The sequence below is a fragment of the Coenobita brevimanus genome, chromosome 48 (genome assembly GCF_032717465.1).
Source record: "Coenobita brevimanus isolate Jiangsu-jjx chromosome 48, ASM3271746v2, whole genome shotgun sequence".
NCBI classification, from domain to species: domain Eukaryota; kingdom Metazoa; phylum Arthropoda; class Malacostraca; order Decapoda; family Coenobitidae; genus Coenobita; species Coenobita brevimanus.
This window is the reverse complement of record NC_137001.1, coordinates 17227981-17237980: the sequence shown is the minus strand read 5'-3', so window position 1 is coordinate 17237980 and position 10000 is coordinate 17227981.

Below are 10000 nucleotides of genomic sequence, written 5' to 3'. Positions count from 1 at the left end.
AATGGCTGCAAAATCATGGGAAAGCGATTCCAATCCCACGAAGCAAAATACTTCTTCTTTAACAGAGTTGTAAATATCAGGAACAGATTACCCTCAGATACCGTGAATAGTATCTCAATCGAGACATTCAAAAACAAATTAGACAAGTATTTGCACGAAAATCCTCAGCTGACTCTTTTTCTGTCCGAATAACCTGCTTTTATAGCTACGGTACATGTAAGTTCATGCCCCTTTAGTCTACAAGACACCCCGTAAACAATGTACCCGTACATAGTGTTGCATCACGATATTATACATTTTCAATTTATTCGGTGCAAACAAAGCAATATAAGCACAGATTAGGATCTGCACAGATAACCCTGAGTTAACGGTCACTACTCTTACTTTCGACCTGTGATGGGCTGTGGATCACTGAGGGTCTATGTTAGTCAAGTGACCACCATCGGGATTTTTTTAATGTACCAGGGGTTACTGTTTCAGGATGAAACTTGTGTACTTGTCCCATATGGAAGAGTTCCCTGTCTCAGTGGAGTGAACGGAGCTAGGGCCTGATTGACTGCTGCTTACCTTTAAAGCGCCAGGCAAGGCTGCCGCACCACCCCTAAAAATCCACACTGTGCAGTCCCCTCGTGTCTACAGAACACCCCGTAAACTTTACATAGTGTCACGTCACGTCATTATACGTTTTTCGATTAACCCAAAGCAAATGAGGTAATATACAGTAAGCACAGATTAGGATCTGCACAGATAACCCTGAGTTAACGGTCACTACTTTTACTTTCGACCTGTGATGGGATGTGGATCACTGAGGGTCCCTGTTAGTCAAGTGACCACCATCAGGATTTTTTTAATGTACCAGGGGTCACTGCTTCAGGATGAAACTTGTGTACTGTCCCACATGGGAGAGTTCCTTGTCTCAGTGGAGTGAACGGAGCTATTGCCTGATTGACTGCTGCCTACCTAAAAAGCGCCAGGGAAGGTTGCCGCACCACCCCTAAACATCCACACTGTGCAGTGTGTAGCTTCCACGCTATGTCCACATGTCATAAAAAGACTTTGTAGTTACCTGTAGTGGAGTTTTATACATATTAGACTTGTGGACGAGCGGTTGTTATATTGGAGTTGCTTGTAAGTAGATAATCTTCTTTCCCATTTGTCATGTAGTGACAGGAGAGGTAAAGAATAGTATGGGACTATTTTTATTTGTCTTGGAAATATTAACAAGAGTCTCACACAGAGCGAAGTATAAAGTAAGAGTCATGCTAGCTAACTCCTGTCTTGCTCTCCCAGTCTCTCTCAAGTTGCTAAGCCCTTCTCCCTGCGACCTGTCTGTTGTAAGGCTAGCTTCTTTCTGCCCTCTCTTTCCTAAATGCTGGAGAAACAGGAGACGTATCACGTGTGTTCCTTGTGGGTGGAAAGTTCTAGAAGCCTGTGTGTGAGTATGTGTGTATGTGTGTGTATGGTCACTAGGCGCTGTCGTGTGCCTATAAAGCATTCCTCGAGTTAAGAGTGTGTAAGCATGTTTAGCATTGCTCGATTCTGGCAGACACAATACCTTATCATCATCTGACTCCCTGCTTCTATCTGTCTCTATCTATCTATTTATCTATCTATCTATTATGATTTGTAATTATAATATGGAGTCCTAACACATAGACTTCCCATTAACTCAATGTAACCAGTTTATAATGTCATACCGCAACTATTATTTTATTTGTTTACTTTCTCTTTCAGGTTACTCTATCGGGTAGCTTATAGATAAGGTATTATAGAATGTGACTTTTCCTTTCCAGTGTTTCCTATAAAATTTCCATGTCAGTTTTTCCATGCTGCATGGTGGTTTTTCTCACTTTTTCCTGGAGGGTTTGGTGGTGGGGGGAGCCTTCTTGCTTTACTATCCTTATCCTTCAACATGTAGAGTTAGATCTTGAAGTCATAGTTTTCTCTAACAAGCAGCCTCGAAAGGACCATAAGGTCTGTTGCTGTTTGCTTTCCTGTATAATCCTGTGTAATCCTCGTCCTCCTCTTTCTCCTCCTCCTCCTCCTCCTCGTCTTACTTGTTCTCCTCCTCCTCCTGGTCCTCTTCCGCGTCCTCGTCCTCGTCCTCGTCTTCCTCGTTCTCCTCCTCGTCCTCGTCTTCCTCGTTCTTCTCCTCGTCCTCGTCTTTCTCGTTCTTCTCCTCGTCCTCGTCTTTCTCGTTCTTCTCCTCGTCCTCGTCCTCCTTTTCGTCCGCTTGCTCGTCTTCATCCCCTTTCTCGTCCCCGTCGTCGTCCACGTCGTCGTCGTCGTCGTCGTCCTTACTGTTTTGAATCACAATCTTTCTTGATCAGACAAGCTGCAGGATTACTATCTTAGTCATTATCCTAAAGCAGTTCACCCTCCTACTCTTCGGGGATAGCTTGTGACTGATGGACGTTCGTATTACAAGGCCGTTTATCATCCAGATTACATGTGTACCACAAGTTTAAGACGTCCCTCTGAGGCACCTCTAAAGAATATAAACTACCTATTGACCTAAATAATGAGTAATGAAAACTCTGCCTTCCGTAGATTCCAATGAGAGACTTCGTTTTCTCTAAAAATTTGATTTGCTTTCGTTAATTCTTTGTCACATGAAGATCTGTAATACCCTGAAAAATTCGTATGGTAGCTTAGTAAATATGAAAAATAGCCCAGACATTTAGGTGTACGGGGAAAAGGTAGAAATATTTAATATGTCAAACTATGACGGAAGTGTGAACTGTCTGATTCACTTAGCAAGCTATGCTGAGACGTGCAACGTATGTATCGGCTAAAGAGTTACGTGAACCTATTTCACTTATCGGATCAAGGGCATTGTGTATAGTTCATGATTGTTATTTTTGTATTGTTCGGTTGTTTTGGTAAGGCAGAGATTTAAGCAATTGACAGATGACCTGAGAATTTGATTCTCCCTGCAAACTGTGCTGTTTAGGATTGAGACTCTACTCTACCTGAAACTGAGGGTGATGCTAGGAAGAAGACAAAATGATTACTACGAATAGTGAGGTAAAGACGTGTTAGAAGACAAGTGAGCAGACCGGCAGGTATGAAATGTTGATAAAATTACACTTGCTAATACTATAACACTGACTCATGAATTAGGAAGACCTGACTTATATTCTGTATGGAAGATGGGTAATAGCGTCGAACTGATGAGTTGTGATGCCATAGGGTGCTTGGAACATTCGGGAAGGACAGTCAAACATATGTCCAGAATCAAGGAATTACTCGTTAGGGAACAAACACAAACAAAAAAACACACTTATAATCTAAAAATCAAACACTCACACTCAAACACAAACACATACACACAGCCAGTGTCACAGACAGACAGACAGACAGACAAATAGACAGACACATACACACAAAAGCTCACAGACAGACAGACAGACAGACAGACAGACAGACAGACACACACACACACACACACACACACACACACACACACACACACACACACACACACACACACACACACACACACACACACACACACACACACACACACACACACACACACACACACACACACACACACAACCTAACTGGTACCCGTACATCATTTACTGACACTTTTATTTAATAAACATTAACTCACGTGTGACAGGTATCCCCATAGCAGAGCACACCAACAAACCGGTCTAAATGCATCCGGCAACTAACGACAATACACGCTCGGCTTATATAGGCAAACTATGGTAAAAGCGAAGCTTAACTCAGGGACGGAAGAAACGCAACTAAAGAAAGCACGAATGACACAACAAAGTCTCTCAAGTTCAAAACCTCGAACAGATACGGGTGCATTGCTAGAAAAGTCGTCCTAGTCCTCGACGTGGTAGTCGTAAATATTTTTAATCCCCGACTATTTTGAAATGTAAAGCTTCAGGATTACATGCTTGGTTTCCCTTTTAACCAGTTCACACTTCTCCTCTCGGGGGATAGGATGTGGATGAAGGACCTTGATATGACCAAACGGTTTAGACGTCCGGGAACAATGGTACCTTCACATAAGGGCGACCCTCTGAGGCACCTTTGGAGAGTGTAAACTAAGTTTCATTCATTCATTCATTCATTGAGAGACGCCATGTATCCCAAACGGTGTGGCCAAGGGATTAGAGTTAGTTGTTTTACAGGGAGGGCACTAATCCTCCACCAACCCAACACACATAGGGAGAACGTTATGCCAACAGCATCTGGTGTTCCCAGGTGGTCACCCATCCAAGTACTAACCAGACCCAACGTTACTCAAGTTCTCTGATCGGACGGGAAGCGGTGTACTCAACGTAAATAAAATGCTAGCTTCTGCAGATTCCTTTGAGCTAAGGATAGGTCATGTCTGTTTACTTTGTTCAAATTGTTCGGCTGTTGTTGTAAATCTGAGTTTTAAGCAATTGACAGCTAATTTAAAAATTTCATTCACACTACAAAATGTGCTGTTTAGGATAAAGACTGCACTGTAGCTGAAATTGAGAGTGAAGGTAGCAAGAAGACAAAATGAACACTAGGAATGGTAAGGGAAAGACGGATTAGAAGACAAGTGAGCAGACTGGCAGGTAGGCAAGGATCATAAAAACACACGTGCAAACAATGGGTCCTGAATGAGATAGACATGACATGTATTCAGTATGGACGGCGGGCATTAGCGTCGAAGTGGTGATATGGGATGCCAAAGGGTACGTGGGAATGTTGAGACTAACGGAAAACAGTAAGATTTATGTCCAGAATCAGACACTTACTCGTAAGCAAAGAAACACAAACACTCACACAAAAAAAACCACAAACTCCTAAACACACACACACACACACACACACACACACACACACACACACACACACACACACACACACACACACACACACATGAAATCAAACTCACACAAGAGACATAAACACATACACAACACACAAACACCACACAGACACACACAAACACACACACACACACACACACACAAATACAAAACCTAATAAATATATCATGTCCTGACACTCTTGAATAATACAGTACCTCACGTGTGGCAGATCTCTTACTATATTCAACATGTCGACAGAGGAAAACACACCAACAAACCGCTTTAAATGCAGCTTTTAACTAACGACAATCCAAGCAAGGCTATATACACAAACTAATAGAAGCAAGAAGTGCAACTCAGTGAAGGAAGAGGTGAAAAAAAATGAACCAGAAATAACAGAAGACACTCTCAGGAGGTCAAAACATGGAGCAGAACCAAGCAAATACAAGAAGGAGCATCGAAAGGCCCGTCGTCGTCGTCGTCGTCGTCGTCGTCGTCCTCCTCCTCCTCCTCCTCCTCCTCCTCCCCTTCCTCCAAGTCCTCCTCCTCCTCCTCTTCCTCCTTCTCCTCGTCCTCGTCCGGCTTGTTCTCCTCCTCCTTCTTGTCCTCTTCCGCATCCTCCTCCTCCTCCTCCTCCTCGTCCTCCTCGTTCTTCTCTTCGTCCTCGTCCTCCTCGTTCTTCTCTTCGTCCTCGTCCTCCTCGTTCTTCTCTTCGTCCTCGTCCTCCTCGTTCTTCTCTTCGTCCTCGTCCTCCTCGTTCTTCTCTTCGTCCTTGTTCTCCTTTTCGTCCGCTTGCTCGTCTTCATTCCCGTTCTCGTCCACGGCGTCGTTCTCGTTCCCGTCGTCATCCACGTCGTCGTCGTTACTGTTTTGAATCCCAAGCTTTTTTGATCAGACAATCTGCAGGATTACTATCTTAGTCATTTTCCTAAAGCAGTTCACCCTCCTACTCTTCGGGGATAGCTTGTGACTGATGGACGTTCGTATTACCAGGCCGTTTATCATCCATATTACATGTGTACCACAAGTTTAAGACATCCCTCTGAGGCACCTCTAAAAATAGAAACTATTGACCTAAATTATGAGTAATGAAAATTCTACCTTCCGTAGAGTCCATTGAGAGACTTCGTTTTCTCTAGAAATTTGATTAGCTCTCGTTAATTCTTTGTCACATGAAGATCTGTAATACCCTGAAAAATTCGTATGCCAGCTTAGTAAATATGAAAAATAGCCCAGACATTAAGGTATACGGGGAAAAGGTTGAAATATTTAATATGTCAAACTATCACGGAAGTGTGAACTGTCTGATTCACTTAGCAAGCTATGCTGAAACGTGCAACGTATGTATCGGCTAAAGAGTTACGTGAACCTTTTTCGCTTATCGGATCAAGGGCATTGTGTATAGTTCATGATTGTTATCTTTGTATTGTTCGATTGTTTTGGTAAGGCAGAGATTTAAGCAATTGACAGATGACCTGAGAATTTGATTCTCCCTGCAAACTGTGCTGTTTAGGATTGAGACTGGACTCTACCTGAAACTGAGGGTGATGTTAGGAAGAAGACAAAATGATTACTACGAATAGTGAGGTAAAGACGTGTTAGAAGACAAGTGAGCAGACCGGCAGGTATGAAATGATAAAATTACACTTGCTAATACTATAACACTGACTCATGAATTAGGATGACCTGACGTATATTCTGTATGGAAGATGGGTAATTGCGTCGAAATGAGTTGTAATGCCATGGGGTGCTTGGAACTTTCGGGAAGGACAGTCAAACATATGTCCATAATCAAGGAATTACTCGTTAAGGAACAAACACACACACAAAAAAAACACAAACTAAAAATCAAACACTCACATTCAAACACAAACACACACACAGACAATGTCACAGACAGACAGACAGACAGACAGATAGAAAGGCAGACAGACAGACACACACACACAAGCAAACACACAAAAACACACACAAACACAGACAGACAGACAGACAGACACACACACACAGACACAGACACACACACACACACACACACACACACACACACACACACACACACACACACACACACACACACACACACACACACACACACACACACACACACACACACACACACACACACACACACACACACACACACACACACACACACACACACACACACACACACACACACACACACACACACAACCTTATCGGCACCCGTAAATCATTTACTGACACTTATTTAATAAACATTAACTCACGTGTGATAGGTATCCCCATAGCAGAGCACACCAACAAACCGGTCTAAATGCATCCGGCAACTAACGACAATACACGCTCTGCTTATATAGGCAAACTATGGTAATAGCGAAGATTAACTCAGGGACAGAAGAAACGCAACTTAAAAAAGCACGAATGACACAACAGACTCTCTCAAGTTCAAAACCTCGAGCAGATACGGGTACATTGCTAGAAAAGTCGTCCTAGTCCTCGACGTGGTCGTCGTAAATATTTTTAATCCCCGACTATTCTGAAATGTAAAGCTTCAGGATTACATGCTTAGTTTCCCTTTTAACCAGTTCACACTTCTCCTCTCGGGAGATAGAAGGTGGATGAAGGACCTTCATTTGACCAAACGGTTTAGCCGTCCGGGTACATCGGTACCTCCACATAAGGGCGTCCCTCTGAGGCACCTGTGGAGAGTGTAAACTAACTATTGAAGTAAAATACACGTAAATAAAATGCTAGCTTCTGGAGACTCCTTTGAGCTAACGATAGGTCATGTCTGTATACTTTTTTCGCTTTGTTCGGCTATTTTTGTAAATCTGAGTTTTAAGCAATTGACAGCTATTTTGAAAATTTCATTCATCCTACAAAATGTGCTGTTTATAATAAAGACTGCACTGTAGCTGAAATTGAGAGTGAAGCTAGCAAGAAGACAAAATGAACACTAGGAATGGTAAGGGAAAGACGGATTAGAAGACAAGTGAGCAGACTGGCAGGTAGGCAAGGATCATAAAAACACACGTGCAAACAATGGGTCCTGAATGAGATAGACATGACATGTATTCAGTATGGACGACGGGCATTGGCGTCGAAGTGGTGATATGGGATGCCAAAGGGTACGTGGGAGCGTTGGGACTAACGGGAAAACAGTAAGATTTATGTCCAGAATCAGACACTTACTCGTGAGCAATCAAACACAAACACTCACACAAAAACACACAAACAGAAAAAAACACACAGACACATATGAAATCAAACCCACACAAGAGACATAAACACAAACACAACACACAAACACACACACACACACACACCAAGACACACAAAGACATACACACACACACACACACACACACACACACACACACACACACACACACACACACACACACACACACACACACACACACACACACACACACACACACACAAATACAAAAACTAATAAATATATCATGTCCTGACACGCTTGAATAATAAACAGTACCTCACGTGTGGCAGATGTCTTACTATATTCAACATGTCGACAGAGGAAAACACACCAACAAACCTTTTTAAATGCAGCTTTTAAGTAACGACAATCGAAGCCAGGCTATATACACAAACTAAGAGAGGCAAGAAGTGCAACTCAGTGAAGGAAGAGATGAAAAAAAAAACAACCAGAAATAACAGTAGACACTCTTAGGAGGTCAAAACATGGAGCAGAAACAAGCAAATACAAGAAGGAGCATCGTCGTCGTCGTCGTCGTCGTCCTCCTCCTGCTCCTCCTCCTCCTGCTCCTCCTCCTCCTCCCCTTCCTCCTAGTCCTCCTCCTCCTCTTCCTCTTCTTCCTCCTCTTCCTCTTCTTCCTCCTCTTGCTCCTCCTCCTCGTCCTCCTCCTCGTCCTCCTCCTCGTCCTCCTCCTCGTCCTCCTCCTCGTCCTCCTCCTCGTCCTCCTCCTCGTCCTCCTCCTCGTCCTCCTCCTCCTCCTCCTCCTCCTCTTCCTCGTCCTCCTCGTTCTTCTCTTCGTCCTCGTCCTCCTCGTTCTTCTCTTCGTCCTCGTCCTCCTCGTTCTTCTCTTCGTCCTCGTTCTCCTTTTCGTCCGCTTGCTCGTCTTCATCCCCGTTCTTGTCCCCGGCCTCGTTCTCGTTCCCGTCGTCATCCACGTCGTCGTCGTCACTGTTTTGAATCTCAAGCTTTTTTGATCAGACAAGCTGCAGGATTACTATCTTAGTCATTATCCTAAAGCAGTTCACCCTCCTACTCTTCGGGGATAGCTTGTGACTGATGGACGTTCGTATTACCAGACCGTTTATCATCCAGATTACATGTGTACCACAAGTTTAAGACGTCCCTCTGAGGCACCTCCAAAGATCATAAACTAACTATTGACCTAAATTATGAGTAATGAAAATTCTGCCTTCCGTAGATTCCATTGAGAGACATCGTTTTCTGTAGAAATTTGATTAGCTTTCGTTAATTCTTTGTCACCTGAAGATCTGTAATACCCTGAAAAATTCGTATGGTAGCTTAGTAAATATGAAAAATAGCCCAGACATTAAGGTGTACGGGGAAAAGGTTGAAATATTTAATATGTCAAACTATGACTGAAGTGTGAACTGTCTGATTCACTTAGCAAGCTATGCTGAAACGCACAACGTATGTATCGGCTAAAAAGTTACGTGAACCTTTTTCACTTATCGGATCAAGGGCATTGTGTATAGTTCATGATTGTGAGCTTTGTATTGTTCGGTTGTTTTGGTAAGGCAGATATTTAAGGAATTGACAGATGACCTGACTTGATTCTCCCTACAAACTGTGCTGTTTTGGATTGAGACTCTACTCTACCTGAAACTGAGGGTGATGCTAGGAAGAAGACAAAATGATTACCACGAATAGTGAGGTAAAGACATGTTAGAAGACAAGTGGGCAGACCGGCAGGTATGAAAAAATAATAAAATTACACTTGCTAATACTATAACACTGACTCATGAATTAGGAAGACCTGACATATTCTGAATGGGAGATGGGTAATAGTGTCGAAATGATGAGTTGTAATTCCATGGGGTGCTTGGGACTTTCGGGAAGGACAGTCAAACATATGTCCAGAATCAGGAAATTACTCGTTAGGGAGCAAACACACACACAAAAAACACGTATAAACTAAAAATCAAACACTCACATTCAAACACAAACACACACACAGACA